The sequence below is a fragment of the Lagenorhynchus albirostris genome, chromosome 11 (genome assembly GCF_949774975.1).
Source record: "Lagenorhynchus albirostris chromosome 11, mLagAlb1.1, whole genome shotgun sequence".
In the NCBI taxonomy this organism is placed as follows: domain Eukaryota; kingdom Metazoa; phylum Chordata; class Mammalia; order Artiodactyla; family Delphinidae; genus Lagenorhynchus; species Lagenorhynchus albirostris.
Genome location: NC_083105.1, coordinates 102,150,223 through 102,173,160, shown reverse-complemented (window position 1 = coordinate 102,173,160; position 22,938 = coordinate 102,150,223). Strand labels below are relative to the sequence as shown.

General features: G+C 40.9%; 1 protein-coding gene and 1 pseudogene across 2 annotated transcripts in view; both read right to left on the bottom strand.

Annotated features, from left to right (window-relative positions):
• The window catches only part of ERC1 (ELKS/RAB6-interacting/CAST family member 1), a 415,242-nt gene that overhangs the window by 92,917 nt on the left and 299,387 nt on the right, over nucleotides 1–22,938 (bottom strand). The gene's annotated exons all lie outside the window — the stretch shown is intronic.
• Nucleotides 1–22,938, bottom strand: part of LOC132529221 (small ribosomal subunit protein uS13-like) — a 30,183-nt pseudogene that overhangs the window by 5,317 nt on the left and 1,928 nt on the right.

Genomic DNA, 22,938 nt, shown 5'->3' with positions numbered 1-22,938 from the left:
TTCAGACGAGTGTCTCGGGCTTTGTTCTCTGTACAATCACAGCTCACTAGTGATTTGTCTCTATCTCTGGTTCAGTGTCGAAGTCATTACTGAATTCTACCTAATGTCCATCTGTTTCCAGAGAGAACTCATAAAAAGGAAGAACGTGTTTTATTTGATCTAAAATGATTTATTGTTCATACCACAATTACTGATGCTCGTCTTAAAAGGAAAAAAGCCTCCCTTGACTTACTTTCCCCTAAAGCTGCTATGCCTTCTGGTCAAAAATTTTGGCACTCCAATACACTATTGGATTCCTGATTTCAAGATGGCAGAACAAAGACCTAGCTGCTCCCATTTCCTCTGGAAAATCAACCCCAAACACCAGAACAGCAAAAACCAGAAACAAGCCCTATCTTTGAAGATACAAGATTGATGTGATGCTGAAGTGTAATATATAAAGAGAAAATGGACATGGAAATTCTTAGCACAAGAAAGTCAACCCAAAGTGCCTACAGAGGGCAAGACTTATGAGAGGGAAGTAGATTTACCTGCAGAACCAAGAAGAGCTCAAGAATGCTAAGTCCACCACTATGGAAAGGTGTGTAACTCAAAGAAGTATAGCAGACTTGCTTTACAAGCAGTGATTCTCAAACATAACAGAAATTATTACAAATGGAAGGCTGTTCTCTACTCCTGACCTACTGAATCTGAATTTCAGGGGACAGCCAAGCCACCTATACATTTTTTTTTTTTTTTGCGGTACGCGGGCCTCTCACTGTTGTGGCCTCTCCCGTTGCAGAGCACAGGCTCCGGACGCGCAGGCTCAGCGGCCATGGCTCACAGGACCTGCCGCTCCGCGGCATGTGGGATCCTCCCGGACCGCGGCACAAACCCGTGTCCCCTGCATCGGCAGTCGGACTCTCAACCACTGTGCCATCAGGGAATCCCCACCTATACTTTTAAGAAGTTTTGCAGGTACTTTTGGAACCCACTACTTTACAGAAACAATTGATCGATTGATTGATATTTTAATAAATTTATTTATTTATTTATTTTTGGCTGCGTTGGGTCTTGTTGCTGCACGTGGGCTTTCTCTTGTTGCGGCAAGCGGGGGCTACTCTTTGTTGCAGTGTGCGGGCTTCTCATTGAGGCGGCTTCTCCTGTTGCTGAGCATGGGCTCTAGGCGCACAGGCTCCAGAGTGCAGGCTCAGTAGTTGTGGCGCACGGGCTCAGTAGTTGTGGCACGCAGGGTCCGGAGTGCAGGCTCAGTAGTTGTGGCGCACGCGCTTAGTTGCTCCGCAGCACGTGGGATCTTCCCAGACCAGGGCTCAAACCCGTGTCCCCCTGCACTGGCAGGTGGATTCTTAACCACTGCACCACCAGGGAAGTCCGAAACAACTGATTTAAAAGACCAACAGTAAGGTGTTAGGTTTCCTTGATTCCCCACATCCTTGCCAAGACTGGGTTTTTAATATTTGTATTTATTTTTCCAAATTCACTAAGCACATACAAAATCTTCCAGTTCCACTGTAAAATGATCAGCTTTTCAAACTCTTAAATTCTGATGATACTGCAGATACTCATGAGACTGACCATCACTGAACTTAGAGATATCACGCAGAGATGACTCATGTGCTGTGGTTCTACCCAACAGAGTGTCTGAAAGGCGAGCATTTCATGATGTATTTATAGGCAAATTTCCTCCTATCTTCATGGCAAGGGCCATCACAAGATAGACAGGTGAATGTAGGATCTTCTGCTTTCTAAATTCTGCCTTTAAAAAGAGCTGGCAAGCCAAGGGAGTTTTTGTTGGGGATTTACTCAAATCCTACCAAAATCCCTAGTGAATTATGTCTTAAACCCAATGATTTGTGTTGGAAATCCGGGGGGTAAAAACCGCTTAGCATGAGCCTCAAGAGATGAAGTTAAGTAGTGGGTTCACAGTAACATCTGGGGATGATGTGTACAGAAAGATTTATACGGCCTTTTCTTTCATTTTGTCTTTACTATTTCATAATAGTATGTCCTTTATGCCTCATGTTTGATAGTATAATATGAAAAGAACACTTCAGAATATGAACTTCCCTTATAAAGATACAGTCCCTTCAAAATAATGGTCTGCTGGTTATTGTTATATTCACACTTCGGGCTGTATCATTTACTGTGTCTTCTTTTCTTAGTAAGTTTCTGTTTCCAAAGGAAAATAAAGTCTTCTTACAATGTTTCTCAGAACTCAAACACCAGAATCCCTCCATTTATTTAGATGTCTGTTTTAAGAATCATTGAATGCTTTAAGCAATTAATCTCTGCACTTTGTCACTGTCCCACTGTTGACTTAACCTTTTCCAGTTGTAGATAGATAACATGTCCATACCAGCTGCCCCCATGGTGCTACCATGGCGGCTGTCTGCCTTGACTTTAGCTTGCACTGCATTCCGAGTCTGTTTGCTATGACATCTGCTAGAAGAATGCCAGTGTATCATGGCACTCATTCTCCACCTTCTAGCACAATCAAGAGCTCAGTGTGCCTTGATTTCACAAAATAGCCAACATTATACAGAACATCCAATGTCTGGATTTGTGGTACACTGCCTGAAATAAAAAGTAGGAACAGTTCCAATGAGTAAATATCCCAGATATTCTGCAAGCTGTCTATGAAGCCCTATGAGAGCTGTAGGGATATATATGCATGACTCCTGGGGCGCTGGGAGGGGCCTGAAGATGCTGGGCTGCTGAGAGGCTGAAGGTCACCAAGGTACTTGCTGGACAAAACAGCTGAAAGCAAACTCTGCAATGTATTAGTGATTCAACAATTCCATCATTCACCTCCTATCAGTTTGTTGGCAAAAATTATAAGAACAACTCCTCTCCTACACAGGTCTCCAACGAAACATCTGGTGGGGAAATTCTACAGGAATACACAAGTGACTATGCTTGCATTCGGTAGATGAATTGTTACTATTGTCGGCTGGGATCCCGTGTTCTCTGCATCCTCCCTTAGGTTCCAGCTGCTTGTCAAGTGATAGACATAAATTAGAAAGCAGGGCCTCTACACCTGTTTTTCCATTTTACATATAAGAGGCACATGGTGATGGTAGGCATACAAGGAGGGGAGATGTAGAATCTTCTGATAAAAGTGTTTTTTTTTTTTAATTTTGAAGTTTTTCTGCATTAGCAATTGTATTATTTTTAATAGGGAAAATATGTTCAAAAATAGTAAAGCAATAACCATCGCTTTACTTCTCAAAGATATAGGAAAAGGACAACTGAAAATATTATTTCAAAATAAGTTTTAGAATTTACGGTATGATTAATGATTCAACATTAAACTTTTTAAAGTTTAAAAACTAAAAAAGTTTTTATACTTTAAAATGTTTGCTTATTTAACAAGAGTAGTAAAGATTTTAAAACTATGGAAAATGACAACTATTACTGCTCGAATTTTGTTATGGCCTCCGGCTCTCTTCCTCCTCAACTGAGTATTTTCTCTCTTACAGCACCTCTGTTTGCCTTATGTTATAGCAACAAATACACCTTTCCCACTTCTGAAAGCTGATCAATAACATGAAATTTACCACATCCACTTCAACTCAGCCAATCTTTGAACCAGGTGTAGTGAGTGCCTAACTGGTACCTTCCTCGCAGGGGTAATTCCATTTTACTAGTCACTCTGTGACTAGTTAGCTCAGCTGATCAGAGAAAGAGTAATAAAGACAAGATACTTTCTCTTATTTCCGGTCTGTTCCACAACCAAAATTTTTACCTCTAGCACACATTTCTCAAAAATGTATTCCACAGAAGTAAGGCAAGAGAGATTAACAAATGTCCCGTGAAAAAAGATTTCCATAGTCAAATAAACAGGAGAAACACGACCTAACAGGGCACTGGTGCAGACCTTAGAAGAGCTTTTTATGATGTAAGTTACATATCTTTAATAGGAGGCCATGTTTTAAAGCAGGGTTCCCCCAATTGCTGCCCACAGGCCAAGTCTGTCCACCACTTGTTTATGCACAGTCCATGAACGAAGAATGGCTTTTACACTTCAATATGGTTGAAAATTTAAGGAAAAGAATATTTTTGTGATATAATATAAAATAATATTTTGTGAAAATGATGTGAAATTCAAGTTTCAGTGTCTATAAATAAAATTTTAATGGAACGCAAACATACTCATTTGTTTATGTATTTTCTATGGCTGCTTCAGCACTACAACAGGAAATCTGGGTGGTTTGACAGAGACCAAATGGCCCTTAAAATCCAATATATTTAGAAAAGGTTTGCCAATCCTATTACAGACCATTTCCAAACTTACTTGAATGGAACCCCAATTCCTTCCTTCCTTCCATGTCTCAAGTAACACCTTGAGACGTAGTATTCCAAGAAAACAGTTTGGAAAGTGGTGATTTAAGGATAAGCCAATGGTTCCCCAAGAGAATAAATAAAGAGTCTTAATGAACTGGGTAAAAATTTACCATGATCAACACTGCCATGATTACTACACAGCTAGATGCTTTGCTAAGCACTTTACATGGATTAAGTAATAAATCCTTACAACTACCCTATGAACTTGAGAGAGGAGACATCTAGTAGGCAGTTGTACTGATGGGCCTGAGTTAAAGATGGGTGTGGAAATGGTCAGCATAGAAGGTAGCTGAAATAATACACGGGTCCACCAAGATCAGGAGGGGCACATAGCGCTGGTGGAAGAAAAGCCTGTAAAGAACTGAGGGCAAAAGTCTTAGTAGAAAACAAGGTGTGAGTGAGTGGTATCTTGGAAGCCAGAGAAAGTTTCAAGAAATAAGAAGTGATCAAACACTTTAAAGTGTTTATGGACAAGTCAAGACAAAGAATGCAAAATCTCCTTTGGATTTAGCTTTTAGAATGCTACTGGTTAGTTTGGAAAGCAGTTTCAGTGCTGGGAGCAGAAGCCACATTGAACAGGGTTGAGGAGTAAACAGCAGGAAAGAAGTGGAAAGAGACCATAAATTAGCCTTTCAAGATCACAGAGAGCAAAACTAGAATCACAGACTCTTGGAACAGCAAAAGACCTTACAGACCACCAAATCCATCCACGAAAATGATTGCTTGATTTTGTTCCATTACATTCCTGTCAAGTAACCCTCCAGCTTACGCTTAGACACATTTAAAGACATGGAATTCTAGCTATCCCAAAGTGGCCTACACTACCTGTGATAACCCCGCGCTTAGAAATGACTTTATAAAATCAATCCTGAAAGCTTCTCTTCTAAATTCCTTAATTCTATCCCTTTAGGCCCCATTAAAGAAATTTAATCATTCTTCCACCTAACTGTCTTTTTAATATTTAGAAATGCTATTCTTTCTCCTCAGTGCTAAACAATTGCTTGCCAAAAGTTTGTCCAAGGTGCCGTGGCCTGATTTTGCTCTTCCTTAAGCCCAAGTGCACTGAATACAAGTCTTACGGAGCCAGGTGATCCGTATGAACTGGCATTTGATGGGCTAACTGGCTGCTGAATTTCTAAGATGAGCAAATATGTCTAGATATTTTATTTAAAGCAATCTGTAAGCTGTATCGTGTAAAGTCTACTCCTTAAATCTCAGTTACGCAAAGAGCTGATAAATGTTGGATCTCTTTCCTCAATTATCTTGGAGAACAAAGTAAGACTTATAACTGGAGAAAACCATTCAAAAAGATACATGCACTCCCCCACTTTGTTCATGGCAGCACTATTTACAATAGCCAAGACATGGAAGCAACCAAAATGTCCCTCAACAGATAAATATGGAAGATGTGCTGTATATATATACACACACATGCGCACACACAATGTGTATATGTATACATACATGTGCGTGCGTGCACACACACACACACACACACAAATGGAATATTACTCAGCCATAAAAAAGAATGAAACAATGCCATCTGCAGCAATGTGGATGGACCTAGAGATTACCATACTAAGTGAAATAAGTCAGAAAAAGACAGACAAATACCATATGATATCACTTACATGTGGAATCTAAAAAAAATGATACAAATGAACTTACTTACAAAGTAGAAACAGACTCACAGACTTCGAAAACAAACTCATGGTTACCAAAGGGGAAAGGTTGGGGGGAGGGATAATTTAGGAGTTTAGGATTAATATATACACACTACTATATATAAAATAGATAATCAACAAGGACCTACTGTACAGGGAACTCTACTCAATATTCTGTAATAACCTATATTACCTATATTCCTGTTATTACCTATATTCTGTAATAACCTAATATTGGGAAAAGAATCTGAAAAAGAATATATATACACATATGTATGTATAACTGAATCACTTTGCTGTACACCTGAAACTAACACATTGTAAATCAACTATACTCCAGTATAAAATAAAAATTAAATTAGAAAAAGAAATTAGTATAAAGAGTACAAATAAAATGTGGATTTTCAATGGCTCTTTCATGATCAGACTGACATTAGGAAATTTTATAGGGATTAAAATACAACATTACTGGGGAATGTTCCTGCTTGAGTCATATGAGGCAAAATGAAAATGACCTCCTGTGAATTGTATCAAAGTTGACGAAGGGCCTTATTATCTTTTACTGATTGGCTAAGGGTTCAGATATCTTCTCTATGTTAGTTTCTACAGCAATCTCTGCAGAGCAGGAATCCTTAATGTACCATATCTCTGCAACTACCCTAGGAAGTTAAGAAAATTAAAAGACTTTTGCAAAGAAAAAACAACAACATAACATTATATCTTAGTTTATGAAGTTCATTATTTGATTTACCCAAATACACCTCTGGGTGAGATGACTCATTGCTTCTCATACCCTAGAATTTTATCACAATGAGAACTAAGAGATCGGGTTGAGTACACATGCTTAGACGGCATACAAGACAACATTTTAAAAAGAAAAAAGATATTTCAAACAAAGTAGTCCTGTTCTAGAGTAAATACGCATTGTCTTACACAGGAGATCATGAATATAAGATTTATTTGTACATACTTTGAAAGAAACCGAAAGAGAGAGAGCAACAGAAAGTAAAAGCAAAACTCCCCAGATAATCTCTACTTGTGTATTATTTTAATTTTCACAAACTTCTATGACTACTCTGTGCATGTCCCATCATACTTGAGGGTAACTGCTTTAAGAGCCTAAGACCAAAGGCGCAGGCAATGAGAGATTATTTGAGGATCTACTGACAGATCTCAATTTGATGTTTTCTGGATTAAGATTATGAATTCGAAGAACATTCTAGCCACAAAAATTCACCATTCTATGTAAGAGATAATTATACAAATTCACAAACTACACATGATAACATTCAAACCATTTGCAGTTTGGCTCCCAACCAATTTTCCCACCCTGATGCTTGAATATTTGGAAAATTCTTATGTTCCCCAAATATATGCTTCCCTTTCTTAGTGCCTTTTAAATTCTTTCCACTTAAAATGCAGGCTTCTAATCCCTCTTGCCTCTGCTGGTTCAGGTCAGTTCAGTACACGTTTACTAAACGTCTTCTATGTAACAAGGTCACACTAAGCATTGAGCCAAGATAAGAACTCAATCCTAAGGTGTTATCCTGAGAAACCGTCTAGGTGAGTGGAGTGGGGAGGCATGATGCAGCCTTGGGTGGATGGAGTCCGGTGACCCCTAAGAGCCCCGGGAAGCAAGGAGGTGGGTGAAGCCTTAGGCCTTCGGAAGCTCCTGGGAAAGCAGGGGATTTCCATATATTGTGTCGGATGGAAAGGAGGCCGAGTGGATCTTCGGGCCTTTTGAGGCAGTATACACTAAGTAGGGATTTATTTGCCAACTGTTTAACCATATGAGAAAAGGAACTGGTTGTTTTCTTCTAAAAAGTTATTTGTAAATGACACTTGTAAAACTGGAAAATAAACCCTTTCCAATTTGACTGGTTAATCACATACATCTAGAAATTATTTCCCCCTGCATTTCATTAATAATGTCTCTGCATTAAAATAAGAGAATCTTAAATTCTTTAAGCATATAAGTCTCTATATTCTGGATACTTTTGTTGAGAAGCATGTACTGTTATTTTATTTAAAAAAAAACATGTTTAAAAATTTCAAATATCAAGAGACTGAGAAGTCCAGTCACAGACTGGGAGAAAATATTTGCAAAAGACACATCTGATAAAGGACTGTTATCCAAAATATGCAAACAGTTCTTAAGACTCAACAATGAGAACCTGATTAAAAAATGGGCAGAACTCCCGGGCACATTGCCAAAGATGACGCACCCATGAAAGATGCTCCGTATCATCAGGGATATGCAAACTGAAATGATGAGACACCACTACACACCTATTAAAAGGGCCAAAATCTGAACACTAACAACACCAATGCTGGTGAGGATATGGAGAAACAGGGACTCGCGTTCACTGCTGGTGGAAACGCAAAAACGTACGGCCACTTTGGAAGACAGTTAGGCAGTTTCGTACTCACAAAACTAGCCCTACTCTGACCACATGATCCAGAAAACACACTGCTTTGTATTTACCCAAGTGAACTAAAAACTATCTCACACAGAAACCCAGACAGGGATGTTTACAGCAGGCTTATTCATAATTGCCAAAACTCAGAAAATCCTTCAGTGGGTGAGTGGATAAGCTGTGGCACATCCAGACAATAAAATATTATTTGGTGCTAAAAAGAAATGAGCTATAAAGCCATGAAAAAGATATGAAAGGAACTTAAATTCATATTACTAAGTGAAAGAGGCCATTTGACAAGGCTACATACTATACAATTCCAACTATATGACATTTTGGAAAAGGCAAAATTATGGAGACTGTGAAAAGATTAGTGGTTGCCAGGGGTTGGGGGGAGGGAGGGATAAGGAGATAATAAGGAGAGCACAGAGGACTCCTGGGGCAGCGAAAATACTCTGTATGATACTACAATGGTGAGTACATGTCACCGTACATCTGTCAAAACCCACAGAACAGGCAAAACTATGAGCGAACCCTAATGTAAACTATGGACTTCGGGTGACAGTGATGCACCTATGTAGGGTCACTGATTATGATAAATGTGCCCGCAGCTGTCACTGGGGGAGGCTGTGCGTGTACAGGGATGGGAGGAATGGGAACTCTGTGTCCTTCTGCCCAATTTTGCTGTGAACCTAAAAAATAAAGTTTATTAATTAAAAAGTCCAATAACTAAAGCCAGAGTTAGTTAAAAGTCTCTGTTGAGAGGATGAAAAGATAAGGTACAGACTGGGAGAAAATATTTGCAAACCACATATCTGACAGAAGACTACTATTCAGAATAAAGAACTCTCAAAACTCAACAGTAAAAAAAAAAAAAAAATCTCATTAGAAAATGGGGAGAAGGCTGAAAAGCATATAGAGGGCAAATAAGCACATGAAAAAGATATTCAACATCATTCTCCTTTAGGGAAATGCAAATTAAAACCACCGTGAGAGGGCTTCCCTGGTGGTGCAGTGGTTAAGAATCCACCTGTCAATGCAGGGGAAACGGGTTTGAGCCCTGGTCCGGGAAGATCCCACATGCCCCAGAGCAGCTAAGCCCGTGTGCCACAACTACTGACCCTGCACTCTAGAGCCCGCCAGCCACAACTACTGAAGCCCGTGTGCCTAGAGCCCGTGCTCTGCAACAAGAGTAAGCCACGACAATGAGAAGCCCGCGCACCGCAACTAGAGAAAGCCCGCGCACAGCTACGAAGACCCAACGCAGCCAAATATAAAAACAAATAAATAAATTTATATATAAGAAAACAAAACAGAATGAGATATCACTATACAACTATCAAACTTGCTAAAATAAGAATAGAGACAACGGCAAATGCTGGTGAAGATGGAGAAAAACAGGATCATTTGTCCAGTGCTGCTGAGAACAGAATATGGCACTGCCAGTCTGGAAAACTGTTCAGCAATTTCCTAAAATATTAAACGGGCAACTACCGTATGATCCAGCAACTGTATACCTGGGCATTTATTCCAGAAAAGTGAAAACTTGAGTTCACACAAAAATCTGTACACAAATACTTATAGCAGGTTTATTCATGATGGCCAAAACTGGAAACAACCCAGGAAAATTAAACAAACTGTATTACAGCCACACTATGCAGTATCACTCGGTAATAAAAAGGAAGGGACTGCTGTAGACACAACAATCTCGATGAATCTCCAGATAATTATGCAGAGTGAAAAAAAATCTGAGAAGATTACATACGGTGTGGTTCCATTTAGATAACATTCTTGAAATGACAGAATTATGGAAATAGAAAACAGATCAGCGTCTGCCAAGAGATGAGGAGGGGGCAGGGATGAGAGGGAAGTGGGTGTGGTTACAAAAGGGAATCTCCGTGGTGTATCTTGATGACATCAGCGTCTGTGGCTGTGACACTGTGCACAAAATCACATCGTGGTTTTGCAAGACGTTACCATTGGGGAAACTACCTTAAGAGTACAGGGGGTCTCTCTGTATTATTTCTTACAAATACATGTGAATCTACAATAATCTCAAAATAAACAGTTTAACGAAAACAACAAGACTATTTCATTCAGGTTAAAATGAAAAAATATCATGCTGTCCGTGTTTGGCTACCCATATACATCCTAAGTGCAATTCTAACAGATTCTCTTTATCAGAGCTGGGGAATCAAATGAAGCTCCAAAAGCCAGGCAGAACTCTAAGCTTATTGCGACACTGCCAATCAAAAGAGGATGACTGATCGTGGCTTAGCAGTCCAGTGAAGAACTTTCCAAACAAAAATTTCTTGAAAAGCCTATGAGCGACAATCTAAAATATTCAAGTCAGTTCTACTTTATAGAAGTAAATTCAAGAGAAAATACTAGTGACAAGTACATCTCAGAGCTATTTTTTAGGTTTGTAAGCAAAACATCAAAGATTGGGTAGACTGAAACAGCACACAAAAAGCCCGAGGACACGTTCCGAGGAGGATGCTGAGCTTAACCAGTTCTGGACTGTACATCCCTATGAAACAGGAAGAGATCTCCTGGACATGACACGAGCTGCGGCTCGCTCTGCCCTATCTCACTTCATGGATTTATGACACTTCCCCAGTCAAATACCCATCCCAGAAACCATGTGTGGCTTACACGACTGTCATTCCTACTATGGTACGGCATAAATAAATCACGGGGTTGGGTCAGTACAGCCAGCCTGGAAAGTGACTCAAGGAGTCAGCAGTACCGTCCCTAGGGCTATGTGCTTTATCACAGTAAACCTCGGAACAAGATACGACTTCCGGACTCAAGAAGCAGCCTTTAAATCAGGACACCTGGGCAGCCCTGGAATCATTTAAAAAATACAATAGGTCTCAGTCCACCACAGTTCCTCAGTGCTGGCCTGCACTCGCCCCAGGCCAGTTGCTTTTAACACTATTCAAAATGAATCCTTTCTGAGTGAATTATTATGGTGACAGAACTATTGAACAAACCTAAATGCATCCCATCCTCGGATCTCCTTTCCTTTGTCCTCCGTTTTTCCCTGACTTTATTTACCCATTCAAGAAAATAACATTCCCCAAGTCAAATTTCCCTCTTGAGCCTTTTCCCAGACTTTAAAACTCATAAACCAAGAAGGCTGCCTTTCGGTGCTTAAAATAAAAAAGCAAGGGATCGTGAGCCTGGTTCCCCCTACATAAGGCGATAAAGAGCACGAGCTGGAGTAATGCTGGGGACAGACCTGCCAGGGCGGCCGTCGGCTGGGCTTGGAGACCGGCACTGCCATCAGCGCGACCTGTGCAGACAGTATAGATACTCCAAACCAGGACTGGCAATAGGGCCAACCTCTCGTCAAGGAGAACAGGAAATATAACCAGCTGTAAAGGTTATGTGTTTGTTGAAAAGGCCTTTTGACATTAAGCTCTAAGTATAATCACCAAGCTATCTTTTATGTTCTCAACTGTTTGAATAAAATGCTTAACGCCACTAAGACAAACAAAAACCACATTCCTAGTTATCAAAAAGAACTACTTTTAAGCCAAGATGCCAAACAGTGTTTAGCTAGACAAAAAAACTACTGATCCGAATCAATCTCACTTTACAAATTTACTGAAGCCTCCAAGCCAAAGGCCAGTCACATACTAATATTAACTTATGCTTCCCCTTGTACAAACCCTGTATCATGACCATAGAGCTGACTCCAATGCCCCGATCCTTTGGGGGTACACTGAGACAAATTTACTTTAATTCAGTAAAGACCTACTTGATTGTATACATTTGGGAACAACAGGTACAAAACAGTAAGAGACAGGCCGAGTGAAAACATGGAGTCTGGGTCATGAGCTCGGCCACACCATCCCCTGTCACGGAGATGACTGGACTGTACACATGCCTCAGGTGTTCAAACCCTTAGCATGAAACTGGAGGCCCAGGGGAACCACAATGATTAAATTGCAAACGTATCAAGGCTCAAGGCTTTCCAGTGAATCAAAAAGAGAGAAAAGAAATGACATTTTGATGGCAATGTGATTGCTCATATCTCAAGGGACAAGGTCTTCATAAGTCCTGATAGGAAGTCTTGTCACGTTATATTGTAAAATATTATACATTTTTTTCCCTTAAGCCGATTCTTCACCATTGACCACACAGTCCAACAAGTTTCCTAAAAAGAACTCAGTAATGGAAGTTCTTTAATTAATGAATACTAAAACTGTTGAAACAAGAGACACAGACATTTCCTTCTTAATGACCTCTGGCTGTGTCCTGCTAAAGAAGACATCCAAACCTGGAAGAGGCAGGGGCGGGTCATCTGCCCTGGTCATGGAGTGTTCCTCACTAGGAAGAGCCGCACGCCTTTGCAGCCCACCAGGCAGCGTAAAACACACTGCAAAATGAATCACACCCTAGAGGATCAACTAACTGGAGAGATACATGAGAAACTGGCGTTTAAAAAAATAACGTTCACTTCTAGATAAGCCTTGAATTCTTAACCTGGAAGCAAAAAGGATGATTTTTGTGGCATGTGTGAAAATTGATACCAATCACAAAATTCATCTAGTAGTTTGTAGGAAATAATGTCTTAAGGACCATCAAAATGTCAGTAGATAGGTTTAAGTTGTATATAATTTCTCTACATAGCAATTACTACATTATCTCAACTTCCCTCTTCAAAGCAATTAATTTTTATCTGGGTGCATTTTAAACTGACTACTAAGTTAAGCACACTTTGAAAAAGGAAAAAAGTTCCTGGCATTAAAATGCATCTTAGTATTTTGATGACATATTTCAAGAAGATACATTTGAAAACTGCAAACAGTAAGTCTTGACAAAGATGAATAACTGTTTGTCTCATTTCTATTACTATTTAAACACTGCGCTACAAAATACCATCGTCAATGGATCCTAGCCCCAAGTCTAACCACCCCCCAAAAACAAAAAAAACCTCAAGATTAAATAAACACATGTCACAACACGGTTTCCCAGACACTACAGTAACTAGGTATAGTACAGTTAACCAATCCAGGACCCATGTGGACACCAAATCCAGAGATGTTCAAGTCCCGCACATAAAATGGTGCAATGCAGTCGGGCCCCCCATCTCCCGGCTCCACATCTCAGGATTCAACCAACAACACCTGAGCTGCTTCCGCCCTTTGGCTACTGTGAACTGTGCTGCTGTGAACATATGTGTACAAGTATCTGTTTGAGTGTTTGTTTTCAATTCTTTGGGGCATATACCTAGGAATGGAAACACTGTGCCACTTGCATTTGTAAATACAGTTGTACAGGAGCACAGCCGCATTTATTTATTAACGTGCTGGCTACGGTTGCTTTTACACCTCAATGGAGAGTGAGCAGTTGTGAAAGAGACCACGTGTCCTACAAAGCCTACCACGTATTCTATCTGGACCTTTACAGAAAAACGTCTGCTGACTCTTGTTATAGTGCATTACAGTAAGATGTAGAAGGGGTGGAGAAGCAGCTGATTTTGTCTTATAAAGTTAGGAGGCCTCTGTGTGTGTGTGTGTTCTGAAGGGGGCAATGGGAAGGGGAACATTAGGTCCTAACAATACTACCTTGGAAAAAATCATTCATATTCTGTTTTGACGCTGAGGTGAGGGCCATCATGCTAACCCACTACGTTAAAGCATCTGCTGAGTGCTTTTCAAAGGAGGCTTCAGAGCGAGACTGAGCTTTACATTTTATGATTACAGGTTAACTACAGTTCCTCATTTTCTCGACACTGTATTCTCCCTTGGCTTTGGAGAAGTCACACTTAACTTGTTTACTATCGAACTCATGTCATTTCTTCCCCTCCCCCACATGGTAAGTTCCCTAGTGTTCCAGCTTAGGCCCCCCTTTCATTTTATACTCACTGCTCATTCCTTTTGTTTGAGCTCCAAACCTACAGATACCCAGCTGTCTACTGGACAGTTCTAACAATGTCCTGTATCTCGGTGGACCACATCTACATCCACCTGTGTCTCACTCCGACCGACACCTGTCGTCCTGAGCTCCTCTATCTCTTAACCCACCACGTCCAACCAATAACCGACATGTTACGCCTCTTCTGTCTTTGGAATTCAATTTCTCAAAAATCTCTTAAACCTCATAAGCACTGCTTTATGTCAGGATCTCAACAACTCTAGATTCCTACAGTGTTTCCATGACTTAAATCTTGTCCTCTACACCTCATTCTCCACAGCAGAGTCACATATGTGAAACGCAAATATGAACATCACTTACATGTTCAAAACATCCAGTAGCTGTTCACTGCTCCCAGGATGGGGCAGCCAGCCTCCAGAACGACCCCCGAATGATTCCGCAGCCAGGCATTCACACCCTCCTGCAGCCTTTTCTGCGTAACACCAGTGCTGATCTGGGACCAACAGAAGATGGCAGAGGTGATGCTTATCTCTTCCACGATGAGGTTACAAAAGAGACCGTGTGCCCTCTCACTCCTGGACCACTTGCTCTGTGAGCTGCCCCACAGAGAGGCAACGAGGTCTCCTGCAAACAGCTGGTGAGGGAGTGAGGACTCTTCTCGACAAGCATGTGGGGCGGCCACAGTGAAGCTTCAGAGGACTTCGGCCCAAGACGGCCCCTCGGCTGCCCCTTCACGAGAGGCTGGGGCCAGAAGCTCACAGCTAAGTGGCTCCCGAACGCCTGACCGCCAGGAACTGAGCCAATCATTGTTTTAAGCCACTAAGTTTGGGATAATTTGTTGACTAACACACAGGATAAAGGCCAAATTCCCTGGAATGGAGCAGAAGGCCCTTGGTGAGCGTTAATAACGCCTCTCTTGCTCCCGTCATGCATTATAATTTATGCTCCAATATTGCTGAAGTACGTGTAATTCTCCGTGTCTTGTCAACTGCTTCCCAGCTTTTACAATCCTGCTCTGATACCACCGCCACCTAGAAGCTGTCCCTGATCATCAACTCCCATCTCCCTTTACGCCTCACATAACTGGAGCACTGCCAGACTCTGTGCTACCTCCACACACGGCACCCCCAGGGCCAGTGCACAGCACAACTGGCGATGTGACCAGCATGTGAACGGCACAGTGTGTCCACACACACAGTAGCTTTATGTATATGCTCCCATTTTTGAACTCGATCATGCTTTAGTATATCTGCTTATATATCTTTCCTTAGCACCTAAAATAGGTATTCAATAAGCCCTTGTTGAATGAACAGACTTGTGTTAAATTTTCAGTATAATCGTATTACACAAACACTTAAAATATACAACTTTAAAGAAGAAGAATTGTGCAGAACTTGCAATTAAAATTTTCATTTCCTATTTTTAATCCTAACTCGCGACACAAACTTTTCACCCACAGAAAAGGAACAGACTGTAGAGATGTAGTGAACGTATCCTAGGCAACCCATATCCAAAACAGAAAAATGTTTTGTTGTTAATAAAACAAAACATGTAAATTTGAGGTCCCTTTTCACATCATGCGACACATGGAAAGTGATATTTGTATAGAAAACTGATGTGAAAGGCCGAGGCTGCTCTTGGTTCAGTGCTGACGCCTGTCTGGGACGCTGCAGTGGAACGCTGCAGTGGAACGCAGCTTCCTGGGTCACATACACAGTATTCTCTCAGATCGCCTTTAAAACTAAATACGGCAAATTTGCCTAAAGGTGGCAGATTTCAGAATCCAACTCCCCACCCAGGACTTAGGAAAAATAATCAAAACACTGCAAAAGCCACAGGAACCAAACAAGACAAAGGTCACAATCTTAACTTTAGCTACGGGTAAGGAAATGAAACAAAGCCTCTGGTGGGGATGGACAAGTCCTTGACTGTATTCTAAGTCCAGAAGCAATCCAAGGTCAGAAGTGAGGGGAAAAAATCGTGAGCATTCCCAGGAATAACCTCACATTTGGAGGAAAAAAGATTGAAAGGGTAAACTGACAGTTCAAGAAATGGAAGTCAGGAGGAACACTTATCTCTAGAAGTCTCAGTACAGGCAAGAGAAACTACCAGGATATGCCGTTTTCTAGGAAACACTGCAGAATTTAGCAAAGGATCTGAACGCTACTCACTTCTACCAAGATGAACATAGGACATTTATCAAAACTTCAGAAGGAAAAGACAGAGACCAGGTCTTCCGACAAAGACTGTGCATGGCCCTAGCTGAGGCACTGTCCCTTCTCCCCACACCCTCAGACCAGAAGCAGACTGAAGTCAACTCCCAGCCCCTCACACTTACTCTCAGAGGAAGAACCTATGAGGTTTCAGATAAGGTGGGGGCAGGAAAGATATCAGGGGACAGCTGCCCACTCTACATTAGAAGACACAGGTCCAGGAATTTCATAACCAACTGAATCTTCAAGTATAATGGCAAAATAAATATTATCCGGCGTGCAAAAACAAAAAATGAAAAGAAGAAATCAATATCCATGTCTTTGCTTAAAAAACCAATTAAAGATAAGATTCAATAAACGAAACAAAACAAAAAAAATCAAAGAATTCAGGAAAAGTAAAGAGGAGATTCAGAAAAGAGCAGGTGACAAAGCACGGAATTTAGATGTGGAACCTACACTGAGTTAATTTGGAAATTATAGTTATAAAATCAAATGTAAATATTGTCAACCTTGGCGAAGCTGAGATTATCAATAAAGCATATCTTTAAATACTGGTGAGAAGTGAAAACTTCATTTTTTAGAGCATGATTAAATGCTGCTGAAAAACATGACCTAATCTTTTAGTCTTTTCCTATCCTTGGAAAGATGTCTTAGGAATTCTTCTGCTGAACAGTAAAGAAATACTCAGTTGAAACTCCATTTGCTCATTCTGTTACAATCAGGTAAAATGAAATTCAGTTTTTATTCAAAATGGCATGTTTCTACGATCCCATTAATTTCCCCCCTATTTTTCCTTCTGTATATGTGCTTTAGAAATATGACAGGAATCAATACTTACTTACTACAAATGATTACTTCCCAAACAGTTGGTTTTGGGGTTATTTTTTTTCTTTCTTATTTCTACTTTTGCTATTGCTTAAATTAAAAAAAAATAAGTAAATACATAATTAAAACCCTGACTCGAGGCACACTGTGACACAGGAAAAAGCATGTGTGTGGACTTCAGCTCTGCCTCACACTGGCTGTGCGATTTGAGACAAGTAATTTCTTGAAGCTCATTTTCCTATCCATGAAATGGTAATACAAATGCCTAGATCCCCAGAGTAGCTGTTAAGATTTTGACAATTTAAAATACGACACCTCTAGTAGCTGTGAATCTGGCACGAGGAAGGCGCTTAACAAAGTTTAGTTTTCCTAGAGAGCTCAGGTTGCGACAACAGAAGCAGAAAGAAGAAACCCACTTATACTCTTGGTCTTATATTTCTCTCCAATTATATCTTTTAACCTTTAGTCAATAGTCAAATGGATATGAGGGGTTTTTTTTTCTAATTTATTTGTTATTTTTATTTATTTATTTTTGGCTGTGTTTGGTCTTCGTTGCAGTGTGCAGGCTTCTCATTGCAGTGGCTTCTCTCATTGTGGAGCACGGGCTCTAGGCGTGTGGGCTTCAGTAGTTGTGGCACATGGGCTCAGTAGGTGTGGCTCACGGGCTGTAGAGCACAGGCTCAGTAGTTGTGGCGCACGGGCTTAGTTGCTCCGTGGCATGTGGGATCTTCCCAGACCAGGGATCGAACCCGTGTCCCCTGCATTGGCAGGTGGATTCTCTACCACTGTACCACCAGGGAAGCCCTGGATATGAGTTTTATATCCCAAGATTAGTGTGCCTAAGGGCTGTTAGTTTTGTTACAACACGATGATGAAAATGTACCAGAAGGAGTTTTCAATATAAACTTCCATGTGGTTCCCGAGTCTTTCCTTTCCTCCTCTTGAGAAATCAGTCTCTTCAATGCAAAGAGAATATCACATTTAAAGTGCATTAAAAATATCTTTTCCTCCACTGAGATTTTGACAGAATCTACTGAATTCCGAGAGCAAAGGTCATGATTAGCAAAGAAAAACAAGTACCACAAAACTGATCAAGTTATCTTAAAAAAAAAAAAAAGCTCCTCCCCAAAAGGGACAACCCCCTCCTCTTCAGGCCCATAAAACGATTTTAACATAGTTAGATGTTTTATTTATAGATAAAGATGAAAATGTTTTAACACATGAAGTCCGTAATTTAAAAGAGAAGCCTCTCACCACAGCTCATTTCAGCACATCAGCACGTAGCTCGGAAGCACTAGGACAGGGAGGCCCAGCACTAAACGGGAACCAGGGCTGTGCAGAAGGAAAGGAAAGCAGCTGAGACCCAAGACAGAAGGGAGAGAGCCAAGAAGATTCATGACACACATGGTCAGAGGGGTAGAAAGGGTAGTTAAGTGACTGAGGGATGAGTTAGTAACAGCTACGTAACTTCCTTTAAAAATGGATCCATATCAACACCAACATAACTAAACTCCAAAGTGACAACACAATCTTCTTCAAGGAAGAACAGACACATAGTTTCTATAGTAGATATAGCTTTCCTGATGTAGCTTACAGAAACCTTTTACATTAAAAGTAGCATGGGGACTTCCCTGGTGGTGCAGTGGTTAAGAATCTACCTGCCAATGCAGGGGACACGGGTTCAAGCCCTGGTCTGGGAAGATCCCACGTGCAGTGGCGCAACTAAGCCCGTGCGCCACAACTACTGAGCCTGCGCGCTAGAGCCCATGAGCCACAACTACTGAGCCCACGCGCCGAGAGCCCGTGCTCCACAACAAGAGAAGCCACTGCAATGAGGAGCCCGCGCACTGCAACGAAGAGTAGCCCCTGCTCGCCGCAATTAGAGAAAGCCCGTGTGCAGCAATGAAGACCCAACACAGCCATAAATAAATAAGTTAGTAAGTAAGTAGGTAGGTAGATAATAAAAAAATAAAAGTAGCATGATGACTGAATGGAATGTTTTCATGCCAAAATAATGAGAAGCAGAGTTCCCAAACTGTAAATTACAAAGATTAATACCAAAACTGCTATCATTTGAATGTGCCATGAAATATTTTAAAATCAATGATACAGGTTAACTAGTTGCAACAAATGGTACTCTCCTTGGCGTGATGGAGTCTATAATGGAAAAAAACGGTCCTTTGCTTCGGAAGCTTGTCTGCACAGGGCTCTGCTGGTCTCATGGTGCCGACACAAGAAATCCCAGAAGAGCTGCAACATCTGCTTTAAGCCCAGGAACTCCTACACCTGTCTGTACAAACAGGGATGTTTCTGAATAAACACTTCAAAGCTGCCGAGTGCCAGGACTGGTCAGTTCAGGGGCTGTCAGGAGTTGTGGACAGCATGAGTGACAGGCAAAAAGATCACCTAGGTATTTAATCCCATTAATCTTCGAGTGTGCTTAATTCTTAAATTTAGAGAGTATTCCCATCTGGACTCATCCAACGGATTCCTTACTGGTCTTCTGCTCCGCTCTCTCCCCGTTCCAATCCATCCTTAATAGAACCAGCACTATTCTCCTAAAATATGGATCGGGCTGTGTCACTGCCCTGTTCCCTATGCCTACAGAATAAACAGTTTAATTAGTGGCATAGCATACAAGGCCCTTCCAGCACCTTCCTTCAGAATTTGCCTCAAATATTCTTTGCTCCAGCAATACTAAATTTCTGATGGTTCCTCAAATACACCTTAGTATTTCATACCTCTATGACTTTTCGTTTTCTACTGTATTTGGTCTATTAATACTTTCAAAGCTCTCTTCTCTTATTCCTCCTAAGAGACAGCTAGGGGGTCTGTGACGCCTGCCTTAACCATCCCAGGTAGACTTGGGTCCCTCGCTTGCTTCAAGCTCCCGCTGAACCCAGCTCATATGTCTTTTATATCCATCAACACAGTATGTTATGATTTCCTGCCTTCATGAATTCTCAAGACAGACCAGTAACCGGCACCAACTGTTTATCGCTCTATGAAATACAAGAAGAAATTCTGATAAATATTTTTCCAAAGTTCAAACAAAGATGTGAATATCCACTCAGTGATTCAGAAACAAACCTGTCCACAGAATTACCTTAAGTATGCCAGGCTGATCCTGGAGCCTCGAATTAATCCTGACACACGCTACAACGTGGATGAAACCTGAGTTCATCATGCTATGTGATAAAAGCCAGTCAAAAAAAGACATACTGTATGATTCCACTTAGAAGACTTATCTAAATTAGTCAAATTCATAGCGACATAAAGTAGAATGCTGGTGACCAGGGGCTGGGGCAAGGGGGGAAGGACGAGCTCTTTAATGCAAGATGCAATGTTCTGGAGACTGGTTAACACTATGGAACTGCATTTAAAAATGATCAAGATGGTAAATTTTATGTTATGTGTTTTCTTTAACTGTATAAACTACTTATTAACAGACAACGCCCACAAATTTATTTCTTCTTGGGCACACTTGCAGTACAGCCATGGTGGTCCGTGGTCTTGGTGTGCTGGCCTGGACACCAAGTCCCCAGAAGTGGCACAGCCTATGTGGGTCCAAGTCTGCTCCGGTCGCTCCAGGTCTTCCCGGAGCTTGTTGTCCAGACCCTTGGCCAGGACCTGGCTGTGTTTTCCATCCTTCAGGTCCTCTGTCTGTCTAAGAACCAGTCTGGGGTCCTGTACTGGCGTGGATTCTGCAGGATGGTGACCACACGTTGCACCTCATCCTCAGTGGGCTGTCCTGGTCAGGTCCACGTCGGCTTTCCTCAACACCACAAGGGTGGATCTTCACCCCACACCCTTAATTGCAGCGATGGCAAAGGCAATCTTCCATCGCCCACCGATGTGGGTGCTGAGTGCTCGCGAATATGGTGGACTTTCTCAGGGGTCGCTAGGGAAATGGTGGCGGCCTCAGTGGTGGCGTGCGAGCCTCCAGTGAAAGAGCTATGTTTTTTTTATTTCAATAAAAAATTTGAATTAGGGACTACCCTGGTGGTCCAGTGGTTAAGAATCCACCTTCCACTGCAGGGGACGTGGGTTTGATCCCTGGTCGGGGAACTAAGATCCCACGTACTGCGGGGCAACTAAGCCTGCGTGCTGCAGCTACAGAGCTCACAGGCTCTGGAGCCCATGCGCCACAACTACTGAGCCCACGCACTCTGGAGCCTGTGCACCACAACTAGAGAAGCCCGCACACCGCAACAAAAGATCCTGCATGCTGCAACAAAGATCCCATGTGCCACAACTAAGACCCGATGCAGCCAAATAAATAAATTAATTAATTTTTAAAATTTGAATTAAAGAAAGGCAACTGCAAGTTAAAAAATATAACTATAACACCTAGGAAAGCCTATTCTAGAGCAATGCCTAAACACATGGTAGACACACAACAGTTTTCATGACTGAATATGTTAAGTAACTAAATTTCTCTAGTAGATGATATGTATTTGTGGGATATAGTTTATATCTCTGGGAATCCTCATTTAATCCCCCAATCCTGTCACGTATTTCCTATAGTATAGAATGAATGGAATTTCATGGGAAAATAGAAATGTTAATATCCAATGTTTTAAATCAGTATTTATTTGTTTCTCTGGAAGAACAGTAAAAACAGAGGTGGAATGAAGTGGCAATATACCACTTAGAGTTAAAATAACAGGAACTGGAAAACACTTTAACAAAAGGAGACTGGAAAACACTTTAACAAAAGGAGACCAGAAAAATAGCTTGTGGTATATCATTCAGTGGAATATTATGATATTTAAAATAATGATATACATCATTAACTGATTTAGAAAGATTTTCATATTTATTGCTAGGTGGTAAAAATCTTTATATGGAGATACAAACAGAATGAAGAATAGTCATACAACAAATAATTAGTTAGCTCTAAGGTAGGATTGCAAGTGATTTTAATTTCCCTTTCTAAATGTTTATGAAATAACTGGATTTAAACACATTAGCATGTACTCTTTTATAACAAGAAAAAAATAAAACCGTTCCACTCTGATTCAAGTCCAGTGTTTCCTTGTTGATTTTCTGTCTAGAAGACTCATCCACTGTTTAAAGTGGGGTGCTGAAGTACCTGCTTTTACTGTATTCTCTACTGCTGCCTTCAGATCTGTTTGTATTTGCTTAACATTTTCAGGTGTTTCAATGTTGGGAACATATAAAATTATGACTATTCTGTCTTCTTGATGAACTGACCCCTTAATCATTACATAATGATCTTTTTGTCTCTAGTTACTGTTTTTGGCTTAAAGTCCATTTTGTCTAGTGTAACTATACCGGCTCTCGTTTTGTTTCTACTTTCAGGGAATATCTTTCTCCATTCTTTCACTTTGAGCCTATGTGTTTCTTTAAAGCCACAGTGAGTCTCTCGTAGGCAGCATATGGTTGGGTCTTGTTATTTTATCCATACAGCTAATCTATGTGTTTTGATAAGAGAATTCAACCCGTTTACATTTAGAGCAATTACTGTAGGTAAGCACTTCCTAATATGCCATCTTATTCATAGTTTTCTGGCTGCTTTCTAGTTCCCTTGTTTCTTTCTTCCTCTCTTACTGCCTTCCTTTG